The 19589-nt window shown below is 43.9% G+C and overlaps 1 protein-coding gene across 2 annotated transcripts in view; it reads right to left on the bottom strand.

Moving 5' to 3' along the window:
• Nucleotides 1-19382, bottom strand: part of GPRIN1 (G protein regulated inducer of neurite outgrowth 1) — a 41104-nt gene extending 21722 nt beyond the window's left edge. Inside the window, exon 1 of one of the 2 annotated variants that reach the window (XM_072989960.2) lies at nt 19266-19382. The gene's annotated coding sequence lies outside the window, so the exon portion shown is untranslated. The remainder of the gene's footprint in view (nt 1-19265) is intronic. The other variant, XM_078385581.1, reaches the window with a different exon arrangement.
• Between the last annotated feature and the right edge of the window lie 207 nt (nt 19383-19589).

Raw genomic sequence — 19589 nt, 5'->3', positions numbered from 1 at the left:
GGGGCCATGCAGCTTGCCTAAAGCCACACAACTGTCAGGGCAAATGACCCCACCAGTCACGCATGCTCCTGATGATCTCAGCTGGCCCCTCTCCCAAAAGACCTAGTGGGAACCTGACCTTCTGTCTGGTTCCCACTAGTAACTCAAATGCATGCCAGTGCAACCCTAATACAAGCAAAGCTGCTTAATTAGTATAAGCCACTACACCTGGCTGTCCTTGCCCGAGAAAATGTCTATACCAATTGAAACAGAGTCTCTAACCCATCAATAATATAGAGCTAGAGAGGATGGGCACAGGCCCGTGAATCCAAAGACTCTAGCAAAGTGAAGCACTCATCTCAATGCAGACCTACGCTTCTAAAGCCAACCTTGGCTCGCCTTGCCCTAAGTGGTGAGGGAAATAGAACCAGGAACAGTTCTGTCTTACAATTTGACTCATTCTAGCACAGAAATTAAGCAAACTATTGTTTAAACTGCTCTGAGAAAACACAGATGGAATGGAAATGACATAATACAAATGTGTGTTCAATCCACATAATCAGTATAGTTCAAGTTTCCATAATTTGCTTAAATGACAAAGAGCCCTGTGGCACTTTAAAGACATATAAATTTATGCTACTGTGAGCTTTTACAGTCAATAGTCCACTTCATCAGATGCACAGCAGAGTTATGCGGAATCACAGGTATATACAGCAAGCAAGGTTGAAGGTAGGTTGTATGCAGCTGGTTGAGAAGGAACTTACATTCACAAAGTAAATAACAGTAATTACATAATTGGTAATTCATAAAACCGTTGCCAATAACACAAACACCCTGGCAAAAGCCAATTAATGGAATTACGGTGTTAAGAAACTGTTACTCAGATTCAAACACTTAGTGTTTAATCTGAGATATTCTTCTTGTTCCTTGCTTAATTTGCTGTATTTTCTTCCAGGGGCTTTACTGGCTAGGGGACTGGATTCTAATAACTGTAGGCCAAAATAGTAACTTTTCCAAGCTCTGCAAGGACCTATGAAGGATATTGAAATCCCATTTTTTCTCTCACTGGAAACCCCCTGAGCTTCCCTCCATCTTTTTCGACTTCTAATTAGGCATTTAGCACATATTTTCAAGATTGCTGTGCCACTGAAACACTAGAAACTTGAAAAAGAAAGAAAAGTGGTGTGCTGGGATAATCTTATTTTTGTACTCAGTACCAAATGCCAGTTTGAAATACACAACCCTGACTCTTAATTTATATTGAGAGACATCAGAAACTAAAAAAAACCCACATGCAAAAGCATAGACCTATATTTTTCTATAACAGCTGCCCACACATCCTATGAATGTACATGTATGAATGATATAATTTTTATGCTGCCCAGTTAGGGAATTCACACTACTCTGTCCAGTATACAAACAAGCAAAACCCCACAAACCCCCTCTATTTCATTCCCATAAAAAACATAATGACATAATCATAACTGACTTGAGCGTGGTGGCCTTACAGAAACCTGAAGTTCACATGTTAAAATTTATGTCATTTGACCGAAATGCTTCCTTATATAACTCTTGCTTTGAATAATTTCTTGAATACAGTGGACCCTTGACTTACAGACGGCTTGACTTACAGACTTTTTGAGTTACAGACTTCTCTGGCCGCAAAATTTAGGTTTGACTTGCAGCCTGAGATTTGACTTACAGACCAGAAAAAAACCAAAATGGAACAAAAACGGCCTGTTACGGGATTAATCGGTTTTCAATGCACTGTAGGTCAATGGAGGCTTGACCTACAGACTTTTTGACTTGAGAACCGCCTTCCAATACGGATTAAGTTCTCAAGTCAAGACCCCACTGTACTGGGAGGAATGGAGTCTGACACACCTCAACTTAACATAAAGCACATTGCCTGAATATCTCCTGCTAAAAAGGAAGATAGCTAATTATCTTCTGGTTAACGTCCATTTATCTAAGATGAAATTTATCCCCAACCACTGTTGTTCTAGGTACTTGCCAGCATACCTTTGTTATAAGTATACATAGTATATAATGTGAATACATAACTTAGATTTAAAAAGATAATAACTGTGTACAAACTGTAAGGCTGCTACACCTGTGATGCTGTGTTATTCAGATGAACAATAATCTCTGCAGGACTGAGCTTAGACAAAAGGAGTCCTCTGAGTTTTAAGTAAAAACCAGTGTTTACACTATTGACTAGTCAGCATCTCTGACAACATAACTCCAACACAGCTACTCAACTGCTTTTCCGCTTTAAAAAAACTGGATTAATTGAACAACTGTATATTGAACTCTTTGAACATCCAAAACAGACAGACAGACTGGGCAGGCAGTCTGAACACAGGAAAAATGGAAGACAGTAATTGAATCTGTGCTTGACTTACTCTTAACACATCCACCAAGCTTACTCTGCAGGAGAAAAAAAGCACAGCATGTCTTGTTTTGAAGTTAAATCCGTATACCACCCATATAACCCCATAGCTTCTTAGAAGATTTACTATTTTTCTGTAACATGAGCTTCCTTGCTCAGGCAGGCAAGTGAGGGTCACTGATTTTGCCTAAAGGCTGTTCGGTAGTTTCAATCAGGGAGTCTAAATGGCCAAGAGACTTTTGTGACAGGTGCACAAAGGCCGAGAAAGTTTGGTTCATCCATTTTTACACAAGCAGAATGGAAGTCAAGATAAATGTTGTCAATTAAATTTGAAAGATAAGAGAAATGTAAAGAACACAGCACGGCAGCTGGGAAAGGGAAAGATAAATATAAATGCATCCCCTCTCTCCCTCTCTTGTATTCTCTCTTCCTCCCTCCCTCTTTCTCTCTCTCAGTCTGTGGATTGGTGGCGTTTGGGGTGGGCCTGCTTTTCGCTAGAAAGACTAAGCAACCAGGCTGCCACAGTATGAAGTGTCACCAATAGACCAAGGAGTAAGCAGAACATTCAGACATTTGTGGGACTCAAAAACCAAACCAAAACAGGAACAACTTGAGCAAATAGAAGTCACTTCCTTCTTCATCACTAGTCACATTGTAAAAGCAGAGCTGAATACATGCAGATCAGGCCTTTACCCTGGGGAAAGGGCTGTAACTAAGGAGCTCAGCTGGACCTTTTCATTGGATTTTATTACATTTCCCAAGTCTGCAATTTTGCAACAACGCCACACTCACACAAACTAAAGAGCCAGTGCTTTCACAGATAATCTATAGTCCAGCAGGCAAGAAAGGGGCATTAGTGCTGTAAGTGTTTAGAAGTGATTTGATGAGCTTTAGATTTACACAGACACATCTACACACCCACACCCGCAGAGAATTTAAGAGTGTAAAAGTGCTTCTGTTTGTATAGAAAATCAAATCTTCGTCTCTCCAGATTATGTTTGGGCTGCATCTCCCATCATCCCCAGCCACTGGAGATAACAGGAATTAAAGGCTGATTTATGCAAAAGAAAAGAGGCATCACAATCCACTGAAAGAACCTGGTGGAACAAGCGCAGAGTTCAGCAGAAAAGGGAGCTGTCCAAAGGAGGGGTACTGATTGCATGGCCAGGCCAAACCATTTCTTAACAGATGGGGACGCAGGGATGGCCCATGCAGACTCTTGTGGCAAAGTTACAAAGTACAGCGGGGCCTCGACTTACGACCATAATCTGTTCCAGAAGGTGGGTGTAACTCTAAATGGTTGTAAGTCAAAGCACCATTTCCCATAGGAATGCATTGGAACGTGATTAATCCGTTCCAGACAAAAGAAATAATCACTAAAAACAAAACAAAACAAGCCACTTCAAGCCCCATGGGGTTGGGGGGGGGAAATCAAAAACACCCCCACACACACACACACAGCCAGCTCCATCGGAACACAATGGGGCTGCGGAAACAAACAAACACACACACACACACACAAAATCACAGCACAGAAACATAACCCAACCAAACCTAAACCCACCCTGCAAGACCCTGTAAATGTACTCACCAAGAAGAAGAAAGCAACATCAGGCAGTCCAAAGCCTCTCTGAAAACGTATGCACACTAACCGTTGGGGCGAAAGAGCTACAAACGGTTAGCCCTCTAATTTGAATTCCCTAATAAAACTAATTAGTCCTCAAGATGCCATAAGATCCTTTTTGTTGTTGTTTTATTAAATGCACTTAAAATTAATGTAATTTCAAGCTACCCCCTTGAATTACAGTAGTAACCCATTGCATTTTTAGCTTAGATTGGGCAGCAAAAGGGCATGGATGGTATGGAAATTAGGATTTGTGGAACATTTCAGGGGACTGTTCCAAAAGAGCCTTCTTCCCAGGTACACATCTTTTTAGAACTGAAATGTCAACTCCTCACAGCAAGCAAAACAAAATTATTTTAGTGCTGTGTATCACACAGAGAGACAAAGACATATGCAAATCTTTCTTGGGAGGGTAATGCAGAACAGACTGTTTTTAGTGCAGAATTTCAGATGCTATGACTATAGTATTTCACAAAATCAGTGTGACTCACTGTGACAGGCCAGATTCTCCCATCATACCTGACAGCTTTTACTGTGGCTGAATGGTTGTGTACTATGCCATGTGTTTCCCATCGGTGTCCATCCATGTTTTTATCATCTCTTTCTCTTCTAACAGTCAGGCAGCCGCCTGTCCATCCCAATCACCCTCTCTCTTTCCATGCACCCACTTCCACAAAAACTTCTAAATTGTTTCCACTCTGGCAACAGGGGACACAGCAATACACAAAATGCATGAATTTCTATCCTTCCCCTATGTTTCAAACATCTTCAAGAAGTCAACTCAGGATGGATCAGATGGTACAACACATGATGCTCCTACCAGCAAAGACTACAGCAAAAATTGCTCTCCAGAGGTTCACAACTATTAATCACTATCATTCCTGATCACTGACCAGACTAGTGGAGGAAACGGAGACCAACAACATCTAGAGGGCCACAGATTTCCCCATCTTGAAGGTTCACATGTGACCTTCATGCTGTCAGGAAAGCAAAACAAACCCATCCCTAAGGATCAAAAGCCTATTCTGCTGCAAAATCTGTCCCAGTTATAAAGTTAAAATGGGATATAATTGTAATACCAAATGAAAAAACATTGCTGACACAATTAATACATTTTATACCTCTGTCCCCAAATTCACTTCCTCTGATCCCACACTTAAAGTAATACTTGTAGTTTACAATTTTATTTATTAATTTGTTTAAAGCACTTTTATTTTACATTTCAGCTGGAAAGGCCCATTATCAGTTTTACACACATCAGTTATAAACAAAAAGCCTTATCTATCAAGACAACATGCAGAGGTGAAGAAGGAAGAGAAAATGGCAACTCATGGACAAGCTACAGCATTCTTATACTGATCAGCTGACATGAAAAATAATTCCAGGCAAGAATGATTGAAAACGAGACAAGTTCTCAACAAAGCATCTAGAGTAGCCCTGCTCCTTGCCTCTCTTTGGTGCAATTTGGTAGATACAGTAGTTTCTACCAAAATCTACTATTAGATTTCTTTTTGTACTTAATTCACACAATCAAGATTTGTAAGTTGTAATTTCAGATTCATTACCCTGAGAAAACACATCACTGGGCGCAGATGAATTAAATTTAGTTGCATTCAAATCCCCATGACATAAATGAAGCTAATTACACCCCTATTAGCTAAGATCTTTCTTCATAAAAGTATTAAATGTCAATTTATATCCATTTGATCTTGTATTATAAACTCTGTTCCATGCTCTTCTTTTTACTTTATTCCTCTTAGTTATGCTCCTCCCAATGTGGTTACTTGGAAATCAAGTCCCAATGTGTTTAATGGGGCTTGTTCCTCAGTTAGGACTGCAGTTTTACACTGACCCACTTTGAAGACAGTGACAGTGTCCTCCTACCTTGATACTGACACTTCAGATCTTATTTCCAGAGAGACAAGTTTGAGTCAGTTTGTGTTAAACTGGCTAGAAGGTCCCCCAAAGTCTCCAGTCTGAGCAATGTGAATTCACATCATGTATTTTTAATCGTCATTGTTTAGTCATTTAGTCATGTCCGACTCTTCATGACCCCATGGACCAGAGCACGCCAGGCCCTCCTATCTTCCACTGCCTCCCGGAGTTGGGTCAGATTCATGTTGGTTGCTTCGGTGACACTGTCCAACCATCTCATCCTCTGTTGTCCCCTTCTCCTCTTGCCTTCACACTTTCCCAACATTAAGGTCTTTTCCAGGGAGTCCTCTCTTCTCATGAGATAGCCAAAGTATTGGAGCCTCAGCTTCAGGATCTGTTCTTCCAGTGAGCACTCAGGGTTGATTTCCTTCAGAATGGATAGGTTTCTTCTCCTTGCAGTCCAGGGGACTCTCAAGAGCCTCCTCCAGCACCACAATTCAAAGGCATCAATTTTTAAAGGCCTCTATTTTTAATAGAGGTTATTATAAAACAAATAGAGGTGTTTGAAATGTGACTTTATCACGATAGCCATGATGATGTCCAGCCTTGGGTGGTTGAGGAACAAGAACACAACCGCCCCTTTCTGATATATACTTGACAATAATAAAATCTTGCCCCTGAAACCAAGGCCATCAAACCAGTACACAACTAAATACCCAAGTTACTTCCCAGTTAGGATAGGAATGTTTCAGAAATTTGGATGCAATGGTACCTCAGTTGACTGTATAGTAGTGCAACTGGAGCCCATTACTAAGAAAACAAGATATACAACAAACACAGTCTATTTACAAAGGCAATCCTGAGGAGCAAGATATTTCCTCCACGTGCAGAATAAAGAGGAGTTCCATACAAAAACAAGGGATTGGGCGAAGTCCTGTTTCACATCATGGTCAGATAGCAAGATAGCATCACTTTTACCCAACAATTATTCAACCTATGCAGAATAGGGTACTTCCAAACTGCAGTCCACAGCCTTGCAAAGCTCTAGCATTTCACTACAATTACTGGAACAGTAAATTAATTGTCTAGCTTTGATTACAAATAAACAAGCTTTCAAATGATCAAAACTACATAAGCTCCAGTTCAGGATGCTGGACTCTTCTATTCCTTCGAACGCCAGATAAGACCAAAACCTGCATACAAGTCCTGTCCCACAAGGCTGCTTCACAAGGGAAGCTGTGGTGTTCTGGGAGATTTGGTAATGGCTGTGCTGCAAAGAAAAGGATGGTGGCAGTTGGCTTGGGACTTACTGGTGGCATGTGTGCTGAGGGACCTCAACTCCTCAGTGGCATCCTCCTCTAGGCATTTGTTCTTTTCTCCATGAACAGCACATTCAAACAGAGCACTAGCTTCTTATCAAGCTAAGGCAGGGGGAATGCCTTAGGAACATAGGGAACTATCCTATACGGAGTCAGACCCTTGATCCATTTAAGCTGAGAGTTGTAGCAAAGCTCATGGCTAAGCAGGTAGAATAGTGTAAATGGAAATTTTAAAAGGTAAGCTGATTATGCATACAGTATTCATTTTCTTCTCCTTCATGGATTGCTGCCTTGTCGTGGCGAAGGGGCTTGAGTAACTCAGAGAAGCTATGGGCTATGCCGTGCAGGGACACCCAAGACGGACAGGACATAGTGGAGAGTTCCGACTAAACGCAATCCACCTGGAGTAGGAAATGGCAAGCCACTCCAGTATCTTTGCCAAGAACGCCCCATGATTAGAAACAAAAGGCTAAAAGATATGATGCTGGAAGATGGGCCCCTCAGGTCTAAAGGCGTCCAACATGCTACTGGGGAAGACTGGAGGACAAGTACAAGTAGCTCCAGAGCTGATGAAGTGGTTGGGCCAAAGCCGAAAGGACGCTCAGCTGTGGACGTGCCTGGAAGTGAAAGAAAAGTCCAATGCTGCAAACAAAAACACTGCATAGGAACCTGGAATGTAAGATCTATGAACCTTGGGAAGCTGGAGGTGGTCAAACAGGAGATGGCAAGAATAAACATCGATATCCTGGGCATCAGTGAACTAAAATGGACAGGAATGGGCGAATTCAGCTCAGACGATTATCATATCTACTACTGTGGGCAAGAATCCCGTAGAAGGAATGGAGTAGCCCTCATAGTCAACAAAAGAGTGGGAAAAGCTGTAATGGGATACAATCTCAAAAATGATAGAATGATGTCAATACGAATCCAAGGCAGACCATTCAACATCACAATAATCCAAGTTTATGCACCAACCACCATTGCTGAGGAGACTGAAATTGAACAATTCTATGAAGATTTACAACACTTTCTAGAACTGACACCAAAGAAAGATGTTCTTCTCATTCTAGGGGACTGGAATGCTAAAGTAGGGAGCCAAGAGATAAAAGGAACAACAGGGAAGTTTGGCCTTGGAGTTCAGAACGAAGCAGGACAAAGGCTAATAGAGTTTTGTCAAGAGAATAAGCTGGTCATCACAAACACTCTTTTCCAACAACACAAGAGGTGACTCTATACATGGAAATCACCAGATGGGCAATATCGAAATCAGATTGATTATATTCTCTGCAGCCAAAGATGGAGAAGCTCTATACAGTCAGCAAAAAGAAGACCTGGAGCTGACTGCGGTTCTGATCATCAGCTTCTCATAGCAAAATTCAAGCTTAGACTGAAGAGAGTAGGAAAAACCACTGGGCTACTCAGGTATAATCTAAACCAAATCCCTTATGAATACACAGTGGAAGTAAAGAACAGATTTAAGGAACTAGATTTGGTGGACAAAGTGCCTGAAGAACTTTGGATAGAGGCTCGTAACATTGTCCAGGAGGCAGCAACAAAAACCATCCCAAAGAAAAGGAAATGCAAGAAAGCAAAGTGGCTGTCCAACGAGGCCTTAGAAATAGCAGAGAGGAGAAGGGAAACAAAATGCAAGGGAGATAGGGAAAGTTACAGAAAATTGAATGCAGACTTCCAAAGAATAGCAAGGAGAGACAAGAGGGCCTTCTTAAATCAACAGTGCAAAGATATAGAGGAAAATAATAGAAGGGGGGGGGAACAGAGATCTGTTCAAGAAAATTGGAGATATTAAAGGAATATTTTGTGCAAAGATGGACAAAATAAAGGACAAAAATGGTAGGGCCCTCACAGAAGCCGAAAACATCAAGAACAGGTGGCAAGACTACACCGAGAACCTATACCAGAAAGATCTGGATGTCCTGGACAACCCACATAGTGTAGTTACTGGCCTTGAGTCAGACATCCTGGAGAGTAAAGTCAAGTGGGCCTTAGAAAGCATGGCCAGCAACAAGGACAGTGGAGGTGATGGCATTCCAGTTGAACTATTTAAAATCTTTTAAAAATGACGATTTTAAGGTGCTACACTCAATATGCCAGCAAGTTTAGAAAACTCAGCAGTGGCCAGACGATTGGAAAAGATCAGTCTACATCCCAATCCCAAAGAAAGGCAGTGCCAAAGAATGCTCCAACTACTGTACAATTGCACTCATTTCACACGCTAGCAAGGTTATGCTCAAAATCCTACAAGGTAGGCTTCAGCAGTATGTGGACCGAGAACTCCCAGAAGTACAAGCTGGATTCCGAAGAGGCAGAGGAACTCGAGACCAAATTGCTAACTTGCGCTGGATTATGCAGAAAGCCTGAGAGTTCCAGAAAAACATCTACTTCTGCTTCATTGACTATGCGAAAGCCTTTGACTGTGTGGACCACAGCAAACTATGGCAAGTTCTTAAAGAAATGGGAGTGCCTGACCACTTTATCTGTCTCCTGAGAAACCTATATGTGGGACAGGAAGCAACAGTCAGAACTGGATATGGAACAACTGAGTGGTTCGAAATTGGGAAAGGAGTACAGCAAGGCTGTATACTGTCCCCCAGCTTATTTAACTTATATGCAGAATACATCATGCGGAAGGCTGGACTGGAAGAAACCCAAGCCGGAATTAAGACTGCCGGAAGAAATATCAACAACCTCCGATATGCAGATGATACCACTCTGATGGCAGAAAGTGAGGAGGAATTAAAGAACCTTGTAATGAGAGTGAAAGAGGAGAGTGCAAAAAACGGTCTGAAACTCAACATCAAAAAAACTAAGATCATGGCCACTGGTCCCATCACCTCCTGGGAAATAGAAGGGGAAGATATGGAGGCAGTGTCAAATTTTATCTTCCTGGGCTCCATGATTACTGCAGATGGAGACAGCAGCCCTGAAATTAAAAGGCGCCTTCTTCTTGGGAGGAAAGCGATGACAAATCTTGACAGCATCTTGAAAAGCAGAGACATCACCTTGCCAACAAAAGTCCAAATAGTCAAAACTATGGTTTTTCCTGTCGTGATGTATGGAAGTGAGAGCTGGACCATAAAGAAAGCAGACTGCTGAAGAATTGATGCCTTTGAATTGTGGTGCTGGAGGAGACTCTTGAGGATCCCCTGGACTGCAAGGAGAACAAACCTATCCATTCTAAAGGAAATCAACCCCGAGTGCTCATTGGAAGGACAGATCCTGAAGCTGAGGCTCCAGTACTTTGGCCATCTCATGAGAAGAGAAAACTCCTTGGAAAAGACTTCGATGTTGGGAAAGTGTGAAGGCAAGAGGAGAAGGGGACGACCGAGGATGAGATGGCTGGACAGTGTCTGCGAAGCAACCAACTTGAACCTGACACAACTCCGGGAGGCAGTAGAAGACAGGAGGGCCTGGCGTGCTCTGGTCCATGGGGTCACGAAGAGTCGGACACGACTAAATGACTAAACACACATACATTCATTTTCTTGGAATCTTTAATTAAAGTCAAGTAATGGGTGACCAGCTATCACTATCCATTGACCAGTGTCAGCGTGTGAATTGCAACTTCCAGTTGTTCCAAGTCATAAAAGCTACCCAGCACTCCTGAAAAGATGCAGGTTATTTGTTGTTGTTGTTTAGTCGGTGTTGTGAGCCCACAGACCAGAGCACGCCAGGCCCTCCTGTCTTCCATTGCCTCCTGGAGTTGGCTCAAATTCATGTTGGTAGCTTTGGTGACACTGTCCAGCCATCTCGTCATCTGTTGTCCCCTTCTCCTCTTGCCTTCACACTTTTCCAACCTCAGGTTATTTACTGATAGCTGAAACAGTTGTGATAGCATTCATGTAATTGAATTGCATGGAACTGCACAAATCATTATCACTGTTAAAGAGCGAACAGCAGGTGAGGAAGTGCTGATATAGATCAGATCCACAACAAGGGGGAAAGGATCAAACTATGGCTATAACCCCTCTAGTTCCTCATTTGGAGCATCCTCTTGCACCTCCTGTTTTTTAAAATTTACAGTGCCCAGTTTGGGGTTCTATTCCTTTCATTCTACTTCTTTCTCTTCTTTTTTTCCAAAACTGTTCCAATATGTCAAAAGTTAAGCTGATCACGTTTACTGACTTTCTTTATTCACAGCAAAGCACTGCACAAATTAAAGGTATGGACATATATGAAATAAAGGTAAAATTAAAAAACAAATCAACATGCTAAGACCATTAGGCCATTTAGACTGAACCTGTGGAGGTGCCCCTGGAAGTCTTCATATCATTAGATTTTGGGCACCTGAACCCCATGCACATAAAATAGTCTTCCCTACATAGAGAAACCCACCACTGTTGAACCTCACATGATCCCCAGGCAACATGACTAAGTCTTTGTAGATATGTCAGATTTTAACTACAGGTCTGGATCTATGAGCTGAGCTGGCCACATGCTGAGCAGAAAAAGTGTATTAGGCTAATGGATTCAATCCAGCCTCCCTGATCAGGATCATAAAAGGGTAGAGTATAAATGTCAGAAATGATAAATAAATAACAGCTATGCATGTGCCACATTGTACTTTTGATCCCCAAGGAAATAACAGGTGTGTGTGTAGATTTTGCTGTTTTTCTGCAATGCTACATGGGGAAAAAATCTAAGTTTTGAGTGCAAGAGACTTAGAATGTGGCAGATCTTCAGATTCTACTCAGAGAGAGGCAAGGGAGGAACCAGTGGCTCTTCTGCTGTTGAAGGACAATTCCATCTTGTGCCACAGCTGGCCAGGCTGGGTGGCATTAATGAGAAATAGAGTCCGACAACACATGGAAAACTGCAAGCTCCCCAGCCCTCACAGCCTTGTAGCTGAACACCCCACTGTATCACACCAAGAATCTCCCAAATCTGCCTGGTTGTACTGAAAAAGGACAAGCAAAGGACACCTGGTCCACACTTGTCTGGTGGGGAGTTTTCCTACTGCCTTTCTATCCCTATCATTCAAGGTGGATAAAAACCATTCATTTTTTAAAATCAAATTGATTTAAATAACAAATTAAATAAAAATGATTTTTTTTAAAATTTAAATTGTCAACAAATCCAGTTTTGGATTTAAATAAATTGATTTAAATCAAATCCACCTTGCTGTTGTTTGCCAAATGGTTGTTTTTGCACAAACACTAAAGGCCAACATCTCTAGCGATATTCATTCCAAGCAGGAAATAATCAAGGCCAACCCAAGGCATTTTACTGCCTGAAAGAGAGGAACAAATGGTGTACTTTACTCATCCACCCAAGCTAAAGTGCATGGCATTCAAAAGCCAAAGAAATTACTTTCACACATAGGAATGGATCCAGGTTTAGTCATAAATACCTACTGTTATGCAGAGAGTGGCAACCCTCTGGAGCCATTCCTCATTGCAGAGAGGAGAGGGCTGTGAGTGCCAGCCCCCCCCCCGCAACTCCTCAGCAAGGCTGCTGCCCTCAGATGCAGTGCAAAGCTAAGCCACCACTTTGACAGCGCTGAAACAAAATTCAACTGACAGCCCAGCTCACTCCTCTATATGTGGAAAAGTGGTGGGGGAGGTGCCTCCTTGTTCTTCCCCTCAGGCAGCAAACATCTCAAACTGGCCTTTGCCATACACAAAGAAGACCCATTGAGATCAATGGGACTTAAATTTTTCTCAATTAATGTAAGCTTCACTGATTTCACTGCCTCTATTCTAAGTGTGACGTTGTTGTTGTTTAGTCATGTCCGGCTCTTCATGACCCCATGGACCAGAGCACGCCAGGCCCTCCTGTCTTCCGCTGCCTCCCAGAGTTGGGTCAAATCCATTCTGGTAGCTTCGATGACATCATCCATCCATCTCATCCTCTGTCATCCCCTTCTCCTCCTGCCTTCACTCTTTCCCAACATCAGGGTCTTTTCCAGGGAAAAGTGTGACGAAATTTCATTAAATGTCCCTCTCCAGCCCTGGGAGCAGAAAGCACAGCAGCAACAGATTAAACAGTCAGTGTTTATACCTACAGCTCAGTTCCTAAGGCAGCTACCTCCTCCTGCCCAAGGGTTGGGCCAAGTCTCAGAATCATCATCTTCTCTTGAGCTCTACTGCAAATTCCTTCTGGGACACTTTGGAAAATGCTTGTTGCCTCTCATTCTTTGTCAGACAAGCTTGTGGTTAAGAAGCTTTGCACTCAAACTGTGGGAACAAGCAGGTAAACAAAACTGCTGCTTGTATTTTAGCACAAATGGAATGGCACTGAAAGGAAAATTGATGAGAGTGCTGCATATTTCATGGGCCATGAACATGACCCAGATGGGGGCCAAAACATCTCTTTTCTCAGCACACTCTTGGGCCACAAGAGTCCTTGCCTAGTAAAAGAGGATCTCACCAGAGACAGAGAAATATCCAGACTTTTCAGAAATGAGATTTTAGGATCCTAAAGCCAGCATGAACAAACATTTCTCATCTCTGACGACCAGCCTGGTCAGGTCCTTTAGCAAGTAGTTCTTGAAGTGTCTCTTTGTCTTTCTGAATAAAATCAGCTGTGTGAGGAGAAAAATGTCTGAGGCCGTAGTAGAGAGAAAATATTAATATGGCTAGTTGAACATTACTTTTTTTACCTCATAAATCATTTGAACACTAGCAGTAGCTCCCTCTCCCTCTCCTCATACTTTTCAACAAAGAGATGGTTTGCAACAGGCCTGCAAGTAACATGCACTGCAATTCTGTCTTACCTGGGAGTAAATCTCAGTGAATTCAATGAGGCTGACTTCTGGGTAGATATGAAACATTCACACTGCTTGTCACCTATTATGATTTCAGAATTGTCTTTAGATTAACAGAAAGGAAGGTTTTGCAAAACCAATTTATATTTTTCTTTCCTTTTAGACCATTAAATTACACAGGGAAGCATGGGCAGCTGAACTGGTAAAAACGACCTGCACGCCAGCACTTTTTATTCTGAAGGTTGATCTACAACATTAGTCATGGGATATGGAATAGAGTAACTCAAATCAAACAGCTTATTTTTTTCTTTAATTCCTCAAAGAACAAATTGAGGGGCACTTCCCCTTTCTCAAATATATTCCGCTCTTAGGTGCAAATACAATGCGGCAGTGAGATTCTCATTCCGAAGCAAAGGACATGAAGCAACAACATCTCTGTCCTGCAGTTTGATGATGATGATGAATGCAGTTTTATGATGATGATGATTTACCCATAACCTAAAATGAACACTGTGCCTGTATGGGCACTGAACTGATGCTCCCTTGCCCTGCCCTCTTTCTCCATCTCCATTTACTGGGCCACAACTGAGATCACCCCCAAGGCTCTGTTCACAGCACTTCAATGGAACAGAGGTACAGCTGCAAACAAGCCACAAATTTATCAAAGTGACAACTAGTTTCCTTTGTCCATGCGATACCGCCTTAAGGACAGTTCAGTCATCAACTTACAGGAAGGTGTCTGGCTGCTCAAGCACCACTGCCATGACCTTATCAACAGCTTGTGGTGTAGGAGATCAGATCAAACCAGACCAATCAAAGCTGATGCTCCTGCCATGTTTTCTCTCTCTAGAACCATGAGATACTCACAAACAGGATTTACTTTTTTAATACAGTGGGGTCTTGACTTAAGAACGGCTTGAGTTAAGAACATTTTGACTTAAGAACCACTTTCATAGGAAAATATTGACTTGACCTACATACTTAGATTTGAGTTAAGAACTGAAAAAAAATCACGTGGGAGGCAGGGAAAGTGAAAAAATTGAACTTTCAGTTAACTGTTGGCCAGTGAAAAGGGTGCCTGTCTGCTTCCTCACTCCTCCCAGCGTTTAGAGAGTGGATTGGGAGACAGTCTTCAGACTGCCTGGTACTGCCTGGACTGTATTTTCCCTGCCATCCCTGAACCTTTCTTGACCTAAGAAAAAAAGAAACAAAATATCCCCCTCTAGTGGTCGAAGGCAGAATAGCAGCTTCCCATTAGTTTCTATGGACAGAAAAGAGCAGATACGGATCAAATGGTTCTCAATGAATTCCTATGGGAAATGCAGATTTGACCTGAGAACTTTTTGACTTGAGAACCGCCTTCCAATACGGATTAAGTTCTCAAGTCAAGACTCCACTGTATCTATCTCTTCACCACTTTTAAAGCTGTGAAGCACAACCAGAGATATTACCAGGCAAGAAAGCAAAAAAAGACAATTCCTGTAGTAAAACGAAAAGAAAAACCTATATGGAGGACAGAAGAAACACTTAAAATGGCAACAGACAGATGGGAAGCAAAAGCAAAAAGTGACAGAAGTAGGATCAGAACACAGTTTTTCAGTGACTGTCATGTAGAGACAAAGAGAACTACCACAACAACCAGTGCAAAAAAACCACACACACACAAAACAAAAAACAACAAATAAAAACAGAGGAAGTAAACAAAAGGGGAAAAGCAAGAGATCCCTCCCAGAAAACCTAAGGAATCAAAGGAAAATTCAAATCTAGAAAATTCTAGAAAGTGAAATGAAAGCTGTTCTTAAAGTACTTGGAAGAAATAAATAACAAGAGTACAGTAAATGGAATACTAATAAAACTGTTTCAAGCCACAGAAAAATGAATCTATCAAAATTCTAATAAGAATATGTCAACAAATATGAAAACCAAAACAACGGCCCACAGACTGGAAACATTCAATGTACTGTACATTCCAATCCTCAAGAAAGAAGATGCCCAGAAGTGCAGGAATTAGAGGACCATTACTTTAATTTTTCATGCAAGCAAAGTGATGCTCATGGTATTGCAACAAAGGCTTTTTACTTTATATAGAATGAGAATTGCCTGATGTTCAAGCTTGATTCTGAAAAGGAAAAGGCACCCGAGATCAGATTGCAAATATCTGTTAGCTACTGGAGGGCACCAGAGAATTTCAGAAGATTGGTTTATGTTTTATAGACTACAGCAAAGCCTGACTGTGTGGATCATGAGTGTGTTGTTGTGAAAGAAATGGGTATGCCTCAGCACTTGATTGTTCTAATGCATAACTTGTATTATGGACAAGAAGCTCCTGTTAGGATAGAATATGGAGAGACAGAATGATTTCCTATAGGCAAAGGTGTCAGACAAGAGTGCCTGTGCTATTTTTCATTTTATATTTCTGCCATTTTATATTTCTGGATATTTTAACTTTTATTTTGGTGTGTTTATTCACAATCATTGTTTTAGGTTATTGTAAATCACCCAAAGTAGTGTTTTAACACTAATGGGGTGGTATACAAATGTGTGTGTGTGTGTGTGTGTGTGTGTATTTGTATACCACCCCATTAGTGTGAAGACACTACTTTGGGTGATTTACAACAACCTAAAACAATGACTGAATAAATAAATGAATAAAATTTGATCCCCTTATCTGTATGCAAAATATATCATACAGAAAGCCAGACTAGATTCAAAGGAAGGAGAAAACTGGTGGAAGAAACATCAATAATTTATGTAGATGACACCATCTTACTCTCAGAAAGCAGCAATGAGTTGAAACGTGAAAGTGCCAAAGCAGGACTGCACTTGAACGTTAAGACAAAAATCATGGCTACAGAAGACCTGCACAACTTTAGCACTGACAATTAAAAAATTGAAATTGTTAAAGATTTTGTATGCTTTGGTTCAATCATCAATCCAGACTGCAGTCGAGAAATCAAAACGCGGAGACTACGAAGGGCAGCATGAAGGAACTAGAGAAGACAATCAAAGATTTCCAGGTTCTGCCTTAGCTGGGCATTTCAGTGTAAACTAAGGCCGGTCCTGGGGCCTGCTTGCAAATCTATGTACTGTATACTATATGAGGAGCCAAGTGGCGGAGGGAAACAGAGCTGGGTGGCCAGAGTTACACACGGACTTCCATGTGACAGGTACCCCTTAAATTGGGCTACTCCTGGGGGCCAGTTGCCCTACTACAGAAAGCTCAGCATTGACAGTGGGACAATCTCTGTCTCTGTTAAACAGGAGACACCTATTGGCTAGAAGTAGGAATGCTCTCAATAGCCAACGGTAGAGCAGCCTTCCTGAGCCTAGTCATAGAGTGCTTCTGAACCATCCAAATACTTTGGACTCTAACCCTCATAGGATTCAGCCAGCAGGATCACCAGTTAGGGATTCTGTCCGCTAGGTAGGACACAAAGCAACTGTAGCCAGAGTTTGCTGGCTGGCGTTTATGAGATTTTTAGGCTAATACATCTAGAAGGTATCAGGTTGTGTGCTTGGCAGGTTCTCTTAAAGGCCTTGGACCTCATCTCAGTGCAGCCATGCATTGATGAAGACACTGTTAACAAACTTGGGACTCCAGATGTTCTTGGGCTGCAGCTCCCAAACAGCTTAGCTGGCACAGCTAACAGGCCTCAAGTTTGGGAATATCTGTGGTAAGGAGCCTAAGGCAAGGTGTTTTAAAAAAAAAGCCTTGTCCCTCTGAAGGTTTTTGACAGCAGCATTTCCTGGCCCAACCTGGAGATACTAAGGATTAACTATGTAGCCTCAACTATGCAAAACTTGTGCTCTGCCACTAAGTGTGCAAGCCTAGGTTGACCAGGCTGTTCTGAAGATTAGAGATAACACTCCCCCTGTTGAGTCCATTCAAGCCTGCATTATTTCGAGCTTAAATTGATAGTACATTCCTTTCAGTCCCATCATTGACTGCACAGACTCACCCCCACCACAATCACACAGGTGTGCACTCATCCCTTCACAAAACCAACGGTCCCACAGCTCCCAAGTTCAATACATAGCCAGGAAAGCAAAATCAGGAAGTGAAAGGAAGAGTTCAGCAGAGCGAGAGGTCTGGGAATCAAATCGCTGCCTCCCGGACACGAAGTCGGGAGCCAGAAAATCCCAAATAATGGGTTGCCCCAGGAGGGCAAGGGAGCTTTACAGCAAACCGGGGGGGGGGGCGGGGGGCGTGAGGAAGGGGGAAGAGATGGAGTGTGGGGAGATCATACCCTAAGGGCTTGTGTAGTATGAAAGCAGCCATGATTCACTGGATAGGGGAAGGACGGCGAGCGGTTGTCAGCAGAGACTGGTCGTCTCAGAAACCCAACTGCAAACTGATGAATGGAGCCCGGCGCCACGGAGGTGGCAGAAACACACGCTGGTCTGATCGCACGGGGAAAGGCACAACCCACCCACTGGCAGGGCTGTGCACGGGCGCACGCTCCATCCATCCCGGCCCGGATGTCTGCACGCAAGTTACCAACGAAGTCCGGGTGCCCGCCCAGCAGGCGAGGAAGACCCAACGCGGCGCCCGGCCCACGCGCGTGGTTCGCCGTGGCAGCGCGCGTGCAAAAGAAGCGCGTGCGTGCGCGCCCGCCCGCCCGCCCTCCGCCGCGCAGCAGCGCTGGGCCGAACGCGCGCCCACCCGAGACGACAACATTTCGTAAGCCGCGTGGTCGCACACAATGAGCCGGAGGGAGGAAGGAAGGAAGGAAGGAAGGAGTGAACGAGAGGGGAGGAAAAACAAACACGGGAGAGAGCGAGAGAGAGCAAGGCCACTTTCTCTCCGAGCCCCCACAGGCAGCGTGGAGCCGACAAGCTGCATTCAAACGGCTTGAGGGCGGGAGGCGGGCGCTTACACGACCCCGATGCACACAAGCGTCCTCCTGCCTGCAAAACACGAGGGTTAGCGACCCAACGCGCGCGATCTAACTGCTCGCTCGCTCGCTCGGTCTCGGACACAAGCACAGCCTTGAATGAGGAGACTCCACTCTCCTCGCCACCATCCGCCCCCCGGGACACGTCCGTGCCACCAGAGAACCTGTAGGAGTGAGCGCTCTAGCCTGACCCGCGAACCTCGTCCCCGAAGCCCCGGCGGGCGGGATCGAGCCCCGAACGAGCCCGGATCGACTCCGGAAGGCACGTGTACCGCCCGTGCCGTCTCTTCTTCCCGGGCGGGCAGAGAGCGCCGGGCGCTCCCGAGGGTCAAGGGCGCCCCCACCCGGAACCCCCTCGGAAAAGGCTCTCTTCCCCCTTCCCCTCCCCCCCCCAGGGGCTCTCCGGCTCGGGCTCACCCACCTCAGGGGGTCGGGTAGGTGGGGTGGGCCCTTTTACCTGCCTGAGTCACGGGCTGCCCCCGGGGGCGCGCGGAAGAAGCGCCCGTCGTGGCCCCGAGCCGCTCGCTGCTCCTGGCGCCGCTGGCGAGGCGAGAGTGGCGCTAAGAGCATGCGTGTGGGAGAGCGAGGCATCTGATTTCGGGGAGGGAGGGGGAGCGGGGGAGGGAGGGAGAGAGGGAGGGAGGCGGGAGGAAGCCTCCTCAGGCACTCGGAGAGGCGGAGCTCAGAGATGCGCTGCTCCCGGCAACGGAGGAGGAGAGTCGGGGCTTTGTCGGGGCTGAGGCTCTTCAGGAACCCCGCACGGACTGGACTGCCAGTGTGT

The sequence above is a fragment of the Pogona vitticeps genome, chromosome 2 (genome assembly GCF_051106095.1).
Source record: "Pogona vitticeps strain Pit_001003342236 chromosome 2, PviZW2.1, whole genome shotgun sequence".
NCBI lineage: Eukaryota > Metazoa > Chordata > Lepidosauria > Squamata > Agamidae > Pogona > Pogona vitticeps.
The sequence above is the reverse complement of the archived record's forward strand: the minus strand, read 5'-3'. Positions and strand labels throughout refer to the sequence as shown.